This window comes from Hypanus sabinus, chromosome 20 (assembly GCF_030144855.1).
Source record: "Hypanus sabinus isolate sHypSab1 chromosome 20, sHypSab1.hap1, whole genome shotgun sequence".
NCBI lineage: Eukaryota > Metazoa > Chordata > Chondrichthyes > Myliobatiformes > Dasyatidae > Hypanus > Hypanus sabinus.
In genome coordinates, this window is record NC_082725.1 from 44,993,819 (window position 1) to 45,008,527 (window position 14,709).

General features: G+C 41.4%; 1 long non-coding RNA gene across 3 annotated transcripts in view; it reads right to left on the minus strand.

Annotated features, from left to right (window-relative positions):
- Nucleotides 1-8,134: 8,134 nt before the first annotated feature.
- The window catches only part of LOC132378479 (uncharacterized), a 29,045-nt gene continuing 22,470 nt past the window's right edge, over nt 8,135-14,709 (minus strand). For all 3 annotated transcript variants that reach the window (XR_009507048.1, XR_009507049.1, XR_009507047.1), the window contains one exon: nt 8,135-8,831. This is a non-coding gene — a long non-coding RNA (uncharacterized LOC132378479). The remainder of the gene's footprint in view (nt 8,832-14,709) is intronic.

A 14,709-nucleotide genomic window follows, 5' to 3' on the forward strand; every position in this document is an offset into this window, starting at 1 on the left:
TTTCACCTCTACTTCATGCAAATTTTTTGTTGCTTACATACAACTATAGTAACAGCATTTTACTATTCATTCTATTCTGGATTACCACTACTTTTAGTTTAAATGCAGATCTTTTGTGGAAAATATATCAAATCTTTTCTGGAATTCCAAATTAAGAGCATTGGTTGAGTGAATCATCTCCTTAAAGATAAAATCCACTGAGCAGAATATTTCCTTTGTTCTGGCTATGTGTGCCATGCTACTGCTGACTGTGTATTAGCAGTGAAAGGGGTGGTGAATAAAGGTCTGAAGGTGGTATATTTGAATATACAGCACACAGTATATGAAACAATGTGGATGAGCTTATAGTGAATTTAGAAATTGGCAGGTATCACAGAGTCATGGTTCTAAGATCACAGCTGGGAGCTAAACATCCAAGGATACAAATCCCATTGAAGAGATAGCAGGTGAGCAGAGGGGTGGAGTGGCTCTCTTCGCAAAATCTGAAATCAATCTTTAGCGAGAAGTGACATAGGATCAGAAGATGTAGAATCCTTGCGAGCACGGTTAAAAAATGGAAAGAGTTTAAAGACTTTGTTTGGAGTTTGAATAGTAGTTGTCAGGCACAAATTACAAGAGATGGAAAAGGCAGGTTAAAAGGCAATGTTCCAGTGGTCATAGTGGACTTCAACATGAAGGTAGACTGGGAAAATCAGATTGGCATTGGATCCCAAGGGAAGGAATTTGAGTAATTCCTTCAAGATGAATTAGAGCAATTATGGTCAAGCCCATTAGAAAAAAAAAAATCTGAATTTGGTGTTGTGCAATGAACTATGTAGATATGATCAGGGACCTTAAGGGAAAAGCAAATTTCAGAGGTGGTGAACATAATCCACCTTGCAGTTTGAGAGGGTAAAGCTGAAGTCTGATGTATCGACACTATAGTTGAGTAAAGTTAGCTACAGAGGCATGAGAGAGGAGCTGACTGAAATTCATTGGAAGGGGACACTGGCAGGCATGATAGTAGAACTGCAATGGAAGGAGTTTCTAGGGGTACTTCAGAAGATGCATGATCATTTCATCTCAAACAAGAAGAAGCATTCTAAAAGGAGAATGAGGCAACCATGGCTGACAAGGGAAGTCATAAACAACATAAAAGCAAAAGAGGGTGTATACAATATTGCAGATATTAGCAGGAAGCTAGAGAATTGGACAGCTTTTAAAAACCGGCAGAAACCAACTAAGGCAATAAGGGGAAACAAGCTGGTATGGAGGCAATCAAGGCAACAATACAAAAGAAGCTATCAAAAGTATTTTCTGTTATATAAAGAGTAAAAAAGAGGCAAGCGTGGACACTAGTCTGCTGGAAAATGACACTGGAGAGGTAGTAATGGGGAACAAAGAAATGACAGATGAACTGAATAAGTGATTTGGGTTAACCTTCACTGTGAAAGACAATGGCAGCATTTCAGAAATTCGAAGTGTTGAGGGAAGAAGTGAGTATAGTCTATTAAAAAAGAGAAGGTGCTTGGCAATCAGAATGGTCTCAAAGTAAACAAGTCACCTGGACCAGATGGAGCACACCTCAGGGTTCTGAAAGAGGTAGCTGAAGAGCTTGTGGAGGCATTAGCAGCAATCTGTCAAGAATCACTAGATTCTGGAATGATTCCAGAGGGCTGGAAATGTCATTATTTTTTAAGAAGGGAGGGAGGTAAACAACAGGAAATTATTGGCTAGTTAGCTGGATTTTAGTGGTTGGTAGGATTTTAGAGTTCATCATTGAGGATAAGATTTCAGGATACTTGGAAGCACATGACAACATGGAATGATGATGATGATGAGAATAATAACAACAGCTTAATTATAGAGCACTTTTCATACAAACAATGCAGTTTTAAGTACTTAACAAAGGGATGTCAGCATGGTTTCATTAAAGGAAGAATTCTCCTGAAAAATCTCTTGGAATTCTTTTGAGCAAAGAACAGGGAAGGTTGAAAGAGAGTTAGTAAATATTGTTTATTCAGAAGGCCTTTGACAAGGTACCACACATGAGACTGCTAAACAAGAGCCCATGATATTATAGGAAAGAGCAACATGGATGGAAGATTAGTTGACTGGCAGAAGGAAAAGAGTATGGATAAAAGGAGACTGCTTTGATCTGCTTAGGTGATTAGTGGTCAGGGATAGGTAACTACTTTTCACATTATGCGTCAATGGTTTTGTGACCAAGTTTACGAGCAATACAAAGAGAAATATAGGAGCAGGAAGTGTTGAGGAAGCAGGGAGAAGAGCTTGGACGTTTGAGACAATGGGCGAAGCAGCAGGTGGAATACAGAGTAGGGAACTATACAGTCCTGTGTTTTGGCAGAAGGAACAAAGATGTAGACTATTTTCAAAATGGGAAGAGGATGCAGAGATCAGAGGTGCAGAACTCCATGAAGGTTAACTTGCAGGTTGAGTTTGTAGTCATGAAGGCAAATACACGTTAGCATTCATTTCAAGAGGACTGGAATATAAAAGTGAAGATAAATTGCTGAGGCTTTATGGGAAGGTCAGACCACATTTTGGAATATTATAAACAGTTTTTGGTCCCATATCTAAAGAAGGATCTCCTGGCATTGGAGAGGGTCCAGAGGATGTTTATAAGAATGTTTCAGAGGATGTAATCATCTCTGTCCTGCACTCACCAGAGTTTAGAATGGGAGAGTACTTCATTGAGGCCTACCAATCACTGAAAAGTCTGGATAGGGTGGGTGTAGATAGGATGTCTCCTGCAGTTGGAGAATCCACAGCCAGAGGCATAGCCTCAGAATAAAATAACAGGGATGTAGAAGAATTTCTTCATCTGGTGGGTAATGAATCTGTGGAATTCATTGCCACAGATGGCTGAGGCGGCAAAGTCAGTGGCTATATTAAAATTATAGGATAAAAGGTTCTTGATTAGAGAAAGTGTCAAAGGTAAAAGGGAGAAGGCAAAGAATAATAAATTAGCCACGATCAAATGAGAGAGCAGATTTGATGGGCTAAATGGCCTAATTCTGCTCCCATATTTTATGGTCTTATTGTTTTATTTCTGATGTTGTTTATTATTCACAAGTTCTATAATACCAGATAAGACACACATCAAAGCTCTGCAAGTAATAATTCATTTAAAACCTGAAGTTTACATTCTTCCCTAAACTCTCAATAATGTCCTGTGCCCCAGACTAACTTCAAACCTTTCAGTTACTTTTTACATATTTTTTGTAATATTTACATGCCTTCAGCTTTATTAGTACTAAGTTAATTCTAACTCCAAGCAACAACTTTGATTCACTATCTTACTACATCTTCCAGCTTCTTCCTTAGTTCTGCACCTCCACCCATGAATTTTTAAAAACTATTCCTACTGAGCAACTATTAATCTATGACATTGACCTTCTTCGTTTAAAAGGAATGTTTGTAGAATGCATATGTCATTAGCTAGACCATCCTTTATTTCCCATTTCTAATTGGCTCTGTAACAAGTGACCTGCTGAGCCATTTCAAAGTTAATTAAAAATCAACCACTATCAATGTGGTTGGCGCAGGCAAGGATGGCCCAGGCAAGGAGTAGCAGTATCAAAATCAGAGCCACAATTAGAATCAGGACCAGAATCAAGTTTATTATCACTGGCATATGTCATACTTGTTGTTTTGCAGCAGCAGTACAGTTCAGACAGAGACATTGCTGCAAATTACAAAATGAATATGTAATACGTAAAAGGAGTTGCAAAGCAGTATTGATGGGTTCATGAACCATTCAGAAATCTAATACAGGAGGGGAAGAAGCTGTTCCTAAAATGTTGTATGTGGGTCTTCAGGCTCTTGTATCTCCTTCCTGATGGTAGTAATGAGAAGAGAGCATGTACTGGATGGTGAAGATCCTTAGTGATGAATGCCACTAACTTGAGACACTGCCTCTTGAAGATGTCCTCATTGGTGGGGAGGGTTGTGCCCGTGATGGAGCTGACTGAGTCTATAACCTTCTTAATCCAAACTAGAGTCTCTGTATCAGACAGTGATGTAACCTCTGTAATGTGCATCTATAGGAATTTGCAAAAGTCTTCGGTGATGTAACAAATCTCCCCAATCTCTAAAGAAGAGCCATTGGCATGTCTTCTCATGATTGTATCAATGTGTTGGGCCCGGGACAGGTCCTTTGAGATGTTGATGCCCAAGAATCCGAAGCTGCTCACCCTTTCCATCACAGACCCCTCAATGAGGACTAACGTGTGTTCTCCCAGCTTGCCCTCATCTTGCTGACATTGACCGACAGTTGTTGTTGGGACACCAGTCAATTGGCCGATGTGTGTCATTTCTGTCTGCCTCCTCACACCATCTGGGATTCTGACAATATTTGGTCATTGGTGATCTGCCTGGCCACACAGTCATAGGTATAGGATGAACAGAGCAAAGGGCCCAGCATGCATTCTTGAGGTATTTTTCTGTGATGTTTGTCAGCAAGGAGGAAATGTTATTACAGACCTGCACTGACTGTGGATCCAACTGAAGAGAAAGCTACAGAGGTCCAGTTTTGAAGCCTGTTGATTAACACTGAGCTGCAACCCAATAAACAGCAGGCTGTTGTCTAGGTGTTCCAAAACCAAATGAATAGCAAGTGAGATTGCATCCCCTCTAGACCTGAAGGCTGACTACAGTGGGTCCAGGTCCTTGCCAGAGAAACATTAATGATTCTACATGACTGCATTGGTGCTGCCTCCTGCACACATGCTGAGCTTGTCGACTTCATTAACTTTGCCTCCAACTTTCACCCTGCCCGCAAATTTACCTGGTCCATTTCCGACACCTCCCTCCCCTTTCTTGATCTTTCTGTCTCCATCTCTGGAGATGGCCTATCTACTGATATCTACTATAAGCCTACAGACTCTCACAGCTACCTGGACTATTCCTCTTCCCACCCTGCCTCTTGCAAAAATGCTATCCCCTTCGCACAATTTCTCCGTCTCCGCCACATCTGCTCTCAGGTTGACGCTTTTCATTCCAGGACGAAGGAGATGTTTTCATTTTTTAAACAAAGGGGCTTCCCTTCATTCACCATCAACTCTGCTCTCAAATGTATCTCTCCCATTTCCCGCACATTTGCCCTCACCCCACTTGGGATAGGGTTCCCCTTGTCTTTACCTACCACCCCACCAGCCTCCAGGTCCAACATATAATTCTCCATAACTTCCGCCACCTCCAACGGGATCCCACTACCAAGCACATTTTTCCCTCCCCCCCCTTCTGCATTTCACGGGGATTACTCTCTTGTGCACTCACCACCCCCCACCCCCATCCCTTCCCACCGATCTCCCTCCTGGCACTTATCCTTGTAAGCGGAACAAGTGCTACACCTGCCCTTTCACTTCCTCTCTCACCACCATTCAGGACCCCAGACAGTCCTTCCAGGTGAGGCAACACTTCACCTGTGAGTCAGCTGGTGTGGTATACTGCGTCCGGTGCTCCCAGTGTGGCCCTTTATATATTGGTGAGACCTGATGCAGACTGGGAGACCGTTTTGCTGAACACCTACGCACGGTCCGCCAGAAAAAGCAGGATCTCCCAGTGGCCACACATTTTATTTCCATGTCCCATTCCCATTCTGATATGTCTATCCATGGCCTCCTCTATTGTCAAAATGAATCCAAACTCAGGTTGGAGGAACAACACTTTATATACCAGCTGGGTAGCCTCCAACCTGATGGCATGAACATTGACTTCTCTAACCCGTTAATGCCCCTCCTCCCCTTCTTACCCCATCCCTGACATATTTAGTTGTTTGCCTGTTCTCCACCTCCCTCTGGTGTTCCCCCACTTCTTTCTCCTGAGGCCTCCCGTCCCATGATCCTTTCCCTTCTCCAGCTCTGTATTACTTTCGCCAATCATCTTTCCAGCTCTTAGCTTCATCCCACCCCCTCCGGTCTTCTCCCATCATTTCGCATTTCCCCCTCACCCCACTACTTTCAAATCTCTTCCTATCTTTCCTGATGAGTCCTGATGAAGGGTTTCGGGCCGAGATGTTGACAGTGCTTCTCCCTATAGGTGCTGCCTGGCCTGCTGTGTTCCACCAGCATTTTGTGTGTGTTGATTCTGCATGAATCTTAATTGCTATCATTACTGAGACTGTATCATGTATTACTCTGGATTTATTTAATTACTTGAATTTAATTTTCCAGCCAGCAAAGTGAGGTTCAAACAGCTCCAGATCAAGTCTCAGGTTGACACAAGATTGCACCCCCCCCCCCAACTTTCAGGAAGAATGGCTTGTTTCTCAGCTCTGTGGGGCACATCCAGGCTCCTGCCTTGAATCACCATCTCTGAACCCCTGTCACCCAAGATTACCATGACCCAAGACAGAAAGCTTTATTTCAATGCCATGGAGTCCAGCTGCGGGCTGCTGACAACACTGGACTCTTGTCCACAAACCCCTCCTACATAAAGATTAGCTTTAGCTTCATTTATCACGTGAGCATCAAAACGTCAAGATACGCAGTGAAATGCTTTGCTTGCGTCAACAACTGCAGTCCAAGGTGTTCTGGGGACAGCCTGCAAGTGTCACCACACTTCTAGCATCAACACAGAACATCCACAACTTGCTAACCCTAACTCATATATCGTTTGGAATGTGGGACGAAACCAGAGCCGCCAAAAGAAACCCATACGGTCGCAGGGAGAACACACAAACTCCTTACAGATGGCGGCAGGCAAAGCATTACGTTAACCGCCATGCTGCCCCAAACATCTTGCTATGCTGAATGTGGGGGTTTTAGCAGCTTTAAAAAAACATTCAGAAAATGATTTGGTTCAATTTCAGCAGCTTTTAAGTTTGATATTTAATCTTAATTCCAAGAAAAATGCACATGTTTGATTGAAAGTAGAGTAAGGCAAAACTTGACCTTTGTTCCCTAAATCTTTACAATGACCATTGAAGAAAACAGGGTCCTCTTAACACTGGGAAAGGTCTCAGCAGGACGAGGCTCAGCTGTTGCGCTCCATGCAGGATCCGACACTGGAAATAACCTGGCATATTCAGGCTTCCAAATCCTGGACTTCTCGTTTCATGATGCAGGTTAGGAAGCTTGACATTTAACTTCTGAGAACTAGTTGCTGCAAGTAGAACCATTATAGTCATCATAATAAGATGCTCTATGGAAACCAGCATTCTGAAACAGAATTCTAGGAAAGAGACTTAAAATGCCCAAAGATCTTGCTGACTCCATAGTGCTGATGAAACCTGACTCTTGTGTGGTTCTGCCAGATTAAATTGGACACCCTTGAAGGAGTTTTATGCTTTACTTCTTTCTCTAGTTACATGATTCAGAAGTGGAGTTCCCATTCGGTGTCCTATTAAGGCTTACAGCATCTTGAAATACAAGTGAACATCTTATGGGGAAGCTAACTAATTACAAAAATTAAAGAACTTTTCAAATAACTGGAGTCAATACCTAAATGCAGCTCAGGTCACAGTGTCCAATTAAAAATACTTCAGGGTGAATTAATCAGTCCCGATACTTTTTAAGCTGTGAGAGTGACCTACTAGACTAAAATCAGCTCCAAAGACCTGTTCGCAGATCAACTCTAAGATTTTGGTCTGTAGTCTTCTAAATCTAATCTACATTCTGAGAGTACAACATCCAAATGTGTCCGGAAGCAGTGCTGCTGAGATGTCAAGGAAGGCAGAATAAAGATAGCAATGAAAAAACTGTCCAGCCTTTTAAAATTATCGATAAAGAATAACATCCTGGAGAAAAAAAGTCAGTGATCTGTCATTTGCAGATGCTTGTAGCCTTATAATTCACTTGCAAGAAGACACATTATCATAGATTGCTTTGTTGTAGTAGCCTTTCATCATAACTCATTATCAACAGAAAGAAAGCAGAAAGTGTATACTACCTACGACAGGCAAAGCATGAGCTTGCACTTTATATTCATTGGTGGCCAATCTCTGCAAATACATGAAAGTTTTACTTCCATAAGAAGCATACTATCAAACAATGTAACTATTGACAAACAATATTTTAAAATAAATTGCCACAAAAAAAGTAGACTTCATAAGATTCAGGCATAACTTCGAGACTACAGAATATTAATTTGAAGACCAAGTCTTCAAAGGTTCAAAGTTTCAAAGGTCGAGTTTAATTTCAGAGAAATGTACTTCATACAATATACATCTTGAAATGCTTTTTCTTCACAAACATCCACAAAGAAGTGCCCCAAAGAATGAATGACAGTTAAACGTGAGAACCCCAAAGTCCCCCCAACTCCCCTCTCCTGCGCATAAGCGGCAGCAAGCAACGATCCCCCCCTTCCCCTACCAGCAAAAATAAATGCGCACCTGCTACCGAGCACAAGCGTGAGTTAAACAATAGCAAAGACACAGACCAAAATTACTCCAAAGGTTTTGCATTTCATCCGACATTCAACAAACCACTGCTTCTCTCTCTCCCTGGTAAGGGAGAAGGAGGTGTCCCCGATTTTCACATCGAGTGGGAGACATAACAACAACCCGCTGGTTTATGAGTTAAAAGTCAGCTTCATCGCTTTTTTCAAGCTCTGTGCCTGAAGATCACAAAGACCTCGGGTCTTTGGGCCCACAGCGAGAGATTTTCCAGCCTCCCTGACGACACACGAGTCTCCTGCCATGACACCAACCCTCAATCCACCCGTTTCCAGAGCCCCGAGATCTTAGGCTTCTGAACACAATCGAGACTCTCAGGCCAAACCCTTGGCTTGTCGAATAACAGCTAGTCGTGGAAGCCTGAGAACTGGTCCCATTCCCACAAAGAACTGAAGCCTGCATGTAATTCAAGGTCACGGTCTTCAAAAGAAGCCTGAAAGGGAAAAATAAAGATATTAAAGGTGGAAATAGAGCTGTTTCCAAAGATGCAAGCAAAGGAGTCGCCATTAGGTGCCATTAACCCTCCACAGCTCCTCCTTCAAGTCTTCATATTTATAGCCCTCAGCATATGGTTTTAAGTATGAAAAAGCTGAAAAAAACATCTGAAGAAACTCGTTCATTTAAATCTGATCAATATTATTGAACTATTGACAATGTGGTGGCAAAAACAGCTTACAACTATTAACATTTTCCATTGTGCTTAAATGCCAAATACCAGTGTGTTGGTAGAACCAAAATCATATTATGTATTGAGAATGCTAGATGAAAGCCTTTCAAAAGATAATTCTATCATGAATTCGTAAAAGCCTCGTAGTAAAAAAATGAACTGTACAAAGGAACAGAGGAACCTGGGAACAAGTTGCTCGAGTTTTATGAGATTACAACTCCATACCTAGATTACTAAGCTAAGAAATTCACCAGAGATATCCAAACTAAATCTGCAGAAACAGTCCATTTGCCAGCTCTTCCAAATCCAAGTTCCTATGTGCTTAATATGGAAGATTCCAGAGCCATATTGAAACTCTACCCCACAAACAAGCTAACCAGAAGTTCATGAAATTAAACGCTAATCAGCTTTGCTCCCAAACGGCAGGCAGAAAATCATACATGACTGTGGTGAACTACGTGTGCCTGTCTGGACACACCCCCTGTGGCTCCTCCCACAGGCCCCTGTATAAAGGCGACTCAGGTCTAATCCTCTGCCTCATTCTCCAGGATGCAATATGATGGTCACTCACTGCTGGTTCCTTCTTCAGTCAATAAAAGCCGATATCTCGCCTTACGTCTCAGAGTGAGTTATTGATGGTGCATCAATGACTCATAACGAATTTCTTGTATTTACGTAGCACCTTTCATGATCTCAAGAATGGTCCCACCGCTGTCTGAATGGAGTTTGTACATTCTCCCTGTGACTGCGTGGGGTTCCTCTGAGTGCGCTGGTTTCCTCCCACAGTCCAAAGGCATACCAGTTGGTAGGTTAATTGATCATTGTAAATTCCCCTGAGATTAGGCTAGGGTTAAATCAGGGACTGCTGGGCAGCGTGGCTTGAAGGGCCTGTTCCGCACTGTATCTCAATCAATCAATCAATAAATAAATGTACCAATGCATATTCAGTATTTGTGAGGTGTAGTCACTGCTGCAAAGGCAGAGAGAAAGATGCTTCTCGAATGTTAGGCAGTACCATCAATCACTATCAGTCTATGGTGCCATGGTGAAGGCCTATTGTGAACCTAAACAGAATTTTAGATAGGATGATTCTGAAGTCAATTAGACCCATCAGAAACTCTTCACCTTGGTCCATACATTCCCACAAGTTAAAAGTTTCAGAATCAGTATGCCTGGGCAAGAATAGGTCTGTATTGAGAGATTAAGTAACGAACATTGCTTTGATGATTGGACTGTTAATTATAAGATTGTCAGTCAATGAATCCCTTTCCTCTGAATGCTGTACCACTAGGGAAATATACTAGAGAGACAAAGCAACATCAAAGAGAAATGCATTAAGGAAGAGCAATTTTCATTCATTTATCACCTCACCTTAGAAGATAAAAATCTGTGAAACACACAGTTCATTTGCATATATTTTAAAGATCTCCAGCTTTTATTCACATCATGAGCTGATAGCATTTACATTTTTATAAAATCATGTAGACTCTAGATGAATTGAATCTGGCATTGCCTGAGATAAAAACCCATAAAAATATCATGTCTCTCATGTTAAATGGCTCATAGAGGTTTTGCTTGTTTGTACTCTGCAGTGCGTGCTTTATATAAATCTGAGCAGCTACATTACCATGCATAAACTGACTTAATGAATGACATGTTATTTTCTACAAACCAAATGCTAGATGAAGCATACACATTCTCCACAGAACAATATGGTGTCACTGTATAAAAAACGCTGCCATGGTCAGCTTCAAGATTCAAGATTTACTATTGTTTAATGTCATTTTACAGTACACAAGTGTAAAGAAGAACAAGATAATTGTTACTCCAGATCTGATGCAGCACAAAAGTAAACACAATAAGATAAAAAAACAAGAACAAAAGGAAATCATAGTAAATATAAATCCTGTACATAAGATTGCTTATATACTTAGATTGATTGTACGTCCATAAAGTGGCACTAAGCACAGGAGTGTCTGCTGGGAGATGATAAAGTAGCAATGGTGGTGGGGGGTGGGGTGCTGGTGTTGAGGGGTGGGTTAGCGGATGAAGGTGTTGATCAGCCTTATTGTTTAGGGAGAGTAACTGTTTTTGAGCATGGTGTTCCTGGCATGGATGTTACACATCCGCTTCCCTGATGGGAGCAGGGACAAACAGTCCATGAGCAGGATGGGTGGGATCCTTCATGATGTTGCTGACCTTTTTCCAGCACCTTACTGAATATATATCCTTGGTGGTGAGTAGGTTGGTGCTGGCGATGCATTGAGCAATTTTGACCAGCCTCTGTAGAGCCTTCCATCCCATGCTGAGATGCAGTATGTTAGGGTGCTCTCTGCTGCACATCTGTAGAAGGGCATGAGTATTGATGTCCATAATCCAGCTCTCTTGAGCCTCTTCAGAAAGTAAAGGCATTGGTGAGCTTTCTTGGTTGTGTAGAATGTGTTCTGGGACCATGAGATGTTGTGCTAGATGTGCACTCCCATGAATTTGAAATTGCTCACAGCTTCCACTGCTGTGTATCTATGTAAAGAGGGGCATAAGTATTGTGAATTCTGAAGTTGATAACCATCTCCTTTATCTTGATGACATTGAGGAAGTTGTTATTTGCCTGGCATCAGACCTTGAGCTCTTCCACCTCCTCTCTGTAGGCCATCTCATCGTTCTTGGTGATGAGCTCCACTATTGTCACGTCAACTTGACAGATGGTTGTCCGTGTAGTCAAGTGTGAGTACAGAGTACATCAATGGGCTCAGCAGATAGCACTAGGGGGCACCCGTGTTGAGGATGATGGGAAGGGAGGAGTGATTGTGCATCCTGACTATCTGAGATTTGTTGGTTAGGAAGTCCAGCACTCAGTGGTACATTTAGACCAAAAAGAATAAGTTTGTTCACTGAGCTCTGTTGAATGCCAAAATGAAATCCCGAAACAGCATTCTAACTTAAGTCAGAAGGACTTTGTCATAACAAGCATCCAACTGTGAATGTGAAGCAATTAGTTAGAATGAAGAAATAAAAGATGTCAGAAGAGATAATACAATTTCTTAGAAAGTTTACCTTTATAATAATACTGGTATATAATTGCAAAGCTTATGACAGCAACAATACAAAAAATAGATCCATTCATAGCCAAACATTCCCGAGTAAAGTCAGAGTGGGAAGGTCAACACTTTGCTAGATTCAAAGCTATATCTGTTCAATGCTTTACTGATCAGAGGTAGAATAGGATGTTTCACTGCCCTCACCTTCTATCTAACCAAACAACAGATTTTTCACTGTAATTTTCTACATCATCTTCAGTCTGCTTTTAGCATTCTGAATCAAAATCAGGTATATTATTACTGACATATGTCATGAGATTTGTTGTTCTGTGGCAGCAGTACAGTGCAATACATAAATATTTGATAAATCATAGTAAATATATTTTTTAAAATAAGTAATGCAAAAGGAGAGCAAGAATGTGAGGTAGCATTCATAGATTTGTTTTCCTTTCCGAAATCTGATGGTGGAGAGGAAGAAGTTGTTCCTAAAATGTTGGGTGTGTGCTTTCAGGCTCCTGTACCTCCTTTCTGATGGTAGCAATGAGAACAGGGCATGTCCTGATTTATTCAAACTTCTAAATAGATGAAGTTGCTGGTATGTCCCCTGAATAATTGCATCAATATGTTGGGCTCAGGATAAATCTTCCGAGATGTTAACATCCAGGAACTTGAAACTACTCACCCTTCCCACGGTTAACCTATCAATAAGGACTGAGGTGTGTTCCATTGACTTCCCCTTCCTGGAGTCCACAATTAATTCCTTGGTTTTACTGATGCTGAGTGCAAGATCGTTATTGCAACAGCACTCAACCAGCCAATCTACCTCACTCTGCTAGGCCTCCTCATTACCATCTGAGATTCTGACAACTGTGCTGTCAACGAAGAATTCATAGATGGCATTTGCGCTGTGTCTAGCCACACAGTCATGAGTGTAAAGAGACTAAGTACTCATTCTTGAGTGGCGCCAGTGTTGATAGTCAGTGAGGTGAAGATGTTATTTCTGATCCACACTGACTATGATTTTCCAATGAGGAAGTCAAGGATCCAGTTGCAGAGGGAGGTACAGAAGCCCAGGTTTTGGATCTTATTGATTAGTTTCGACTGTGTAGAATGCTGGGCTGTAATCAATAAACAGCAGACTGGTGTACTTATTGCTGTTGTCCAGGTGTTTCAAGGCTGAGTAGAGAGGTAGCAACACTGCATCCCCCTGTAGACCGATTGTGGCAGTCAACAAATTGCTGCGGGTCTAGGTCCTTGCTTAGGCAGAAGTTAATTCTAGCCCCGATCAACCTCTCTAATCACTTCATCACAGTAGATGCAACTGGGCAATAGTCATTGAACATACTGTTCCTTCCAAAGAATTTATTTTACCATTACCATCAATATCCATTCCACTTTCCAGAGCAACTTCACATGCAAATACAAGTGATAGCCCAGCTCCCTTTTATCCGTTCTCTTCCAAGATCACAAACACTTCCTCCAATGAAGCAGTTTAGTGTATTGTATTCATTGCTCATCATGCTTTCTTTTACACTGGGGATATTAGATGAAAATCTAATGGCTGATTTGTGAATACCTCCATTCACTATGAGAATATAATTGCCAAATTTTGATTTGCTTGTCATATAATTTCTCCAAACCACCCCCACTCTGGTATACCTATTCTTAGCCTCACACACTGTTCCAAAGAAGCACATGCATGCTCTAGAAGTAATATCTCATCTTTTGACCTGAAACATTACAGTTATCCAGACTCAACTCAGTGTTCAACAAGAATAAGTAACCAGTATTTAAATCACTTACTTTTTACATTCTTAACATTTTGGTTTTCCTTCTGATAATTTCATGTATTCAGCCACTTCCGTTGACACATCTTCTCAGATGGAACTTTTGTCATTCACTGACTCTATTGTCATCCCTTTTCACTCTGCACTTACCTGTTTCATCATTTAAACTTTTCTATCTTCTTGAGGCCTGAGATGGGTGCAGGCAGTGGCTCACAACAGATAAGTATCCAGATAGGCTTTTAAATGACCAAAAAGCCCAAGGACCAAGTTTCAGAAAATGGGATTGACATAAATAGCCACTTGATGGTTTATGGACATTGTGGACCAAAGGTCCTGTTTATGTGGAGAATGATTCTGGTAGTTTCTATTTTATTGAAGCAATTTACACATTTAGATCATATTAAGACCTTAAGATATAGGAGCAGAATTAGGCCACTTGGTCCATCGAATCTGCTGCAACATTTCAACATGGCTGATCCAATTTTCCTCTCAGCACTTATCTCCTGCTTTCTCGTTGTGTCTCTTCATGCCCTGACCAATCGGGAAACTATCAACCTCTTCATTAAATATCCATAAAGGCAACAAATTCCACATATTTACCAGTCTCTGGCTGAAGAAATTCTCTTCATCTCCATTGGACATCCTAAAAGGACATTCCTCAATTCTCAGGCTGTCCCCTCTGATCCTAGATTCTCCCACCATAGGAACCATCTTCTTCACATTCACTCTATTAACACCTTTCACTGTTTGATAGGTTCCATAGGTTACCCCTCATTCTTCTGAAATCTAGTGAATACAGGCCTAGAACCATCAAATGCT